The following is a 1,886-nucleotide window of genomic DNA, read 5'->3' as shown; positions in this document are numbered from 1 at the left end:
AAAGACATTGCTTTTGAGATAAAGAGATAAACTTAGGGTGAAAGCAGGTGAGGTCATCATTGTCACCAGGGCCAACACAGGCTCCCTGGAGACAGAACCACAGGGCTGAGTACTGTGTGCGGCCTTGGTAGCCTTCAAGACCATCCCTGGGCAGAGTCCAGAAGATGGGGGAGGGATGCCTGCTTGGTTTATTTGCTTCCAGGGTTGACACTTCAGCCCAGCTGATCTTTGCTATAATATTAACTGCCATTTCAGCAGTGTTGGATGCCAGGGGTAAAAAGAACAAGGTACAGATGAGACCGGTTACATATTTGACTTAACACTTACATAGCACTTACTCTTCACAGCAAGCATGCTGAGAGCTCCACAAACATGAACTCATTGCTAAAAATTTAGTCTTGTTATTTCATAGGCAAGGAAACTGTGGGCTCAAAGAAGTGAAGTCACTTGCCTGAGACCACGTGGCTAGTGGGTAACAGAGCTGGGATTGAAACCCTGACAGTCTGGCTCCACTGGTGAAGGCAGGGCTGTTGGTCCTACAAGGCTATTGTGGTTCCTCCTGTGCATGGCTCCATCAAGTCTACCAGCTTGCCCTTCAGGGTGGCTAGTGCAGTTCACAGGGGAGTAAGGGCCTTTGCTGGGACATTTCCCCAGTCCTCTGGCTCCTGGGAATCACATCATCCCCATTCATGGAATGGGGCTGGGGAGCCAGGGATAAGACAGCGGGAGCATCAGCAGTCCCAGAGCCACACAGGGTTCTCACAGTCTTTGTCCTTGGTCTGTCTTCTGAGGCTGTGGGCTCTGCTTTTATTCCTGGAGGTGGAGTTCCCTGAACCTCCTTCCTCATTTGAATTCCCCTCCTTCAAGGAGTCCAGCGAAGGCCCCCTTTCCCTCCTCCGAATGGGTCTATTTTATTGTATTTGGATGAAGTATTTGAAAGCCACCTTAAACTTGTTGCAGATGTAATCAGAGTGTAAATATATTAAAAATAAGATCAAAAGGAAATGTGTGGTTTGCCTCTCGGGACCGCCAAGCTAGACAAGTACCTGTCCATTGGGTCTCTTTGTCTCTCACAAGTATTGCTTTTTCTGGCCAAGTGTTCTAGAGGGCATTTTTTGGGAGCTGTTTAGGCACTGTGCAGCCAGCTGCCCTCTGATGCCTTGGGTGTGGACACAAGGCTGGCCTCAGCTTCTCCACTTCCCCTGTAGGGACTCATGCTGGTTAGGAGTGACCTATACTGCAGGGGAACCAAAGCCTTGTTCTAGAAGCTATGGCAGCAAGGGCATGTCCAGTTCACTAAATTTGTCTTCTGGGGACCCCCAAACTCCCCTTTTTGAGTCTTTTTCCCTCTTCAGTGGCATCTCCTGGCCCGTCCAAATGCAGTCTTCATTCTCTCTCAGATATGTGGCTCAAACAGCCGAATGGAACCCTACCATCCCAGACATCCCAAGAGAAAGGCAGTCTTCCTCTCTGCCAGTGACTGGCAGCACTTTTACAGAGTGGGCTCTACTGAGGGGACTCACCCCAGCTGAAGAAAGTAGCTCTCCTGCTGTTACCAACTTCCCCCTTCCCTGAGGGGTGCAGCAGGGCTTCCCAAACACTAGGGAGTGAGGACACTGGCTTTTTCTGAGACAAGCCAGCTCAGAGGAGGAGGAAAGATAAACATTCATCTGGGAGCAAAAGTGGGGCTGTATCCAGAGCCTGGGGTGGGGGAGCTAATGGGAAACAGCTTGCTGGAAGGAGGGGGACAGAATTCGGGAATGACTGAGACGTGCTGCTGAAGTGGGGGGCGGGGAAGAGCAGGCTGATTGAGACCAGCTGCGGCTCCTCTGCCCAGAGATCTTTGGACTCTGCACGGGGCGGGCTTGGAGAGCTGAAGCTTCCCC

This window comes from Panthera pardus, unplaced genomic scaffold (genome assembly GCF_024362965.1).
Source record: "Panthera pardus isolate Hobbes unplaced genomic scaffold, ASM2436296v1 HiC_scaffold_27, whole genome shotgun sequence".
Classification (NCBI taxonomy): Eukaryota; Metazoa; Chordata; class Mammalia; order Carnivora; family Felidae; genus Panthera; species Panthera pardus.
This window is presented reverse-complemented; position numbering follows the sequence as displayed.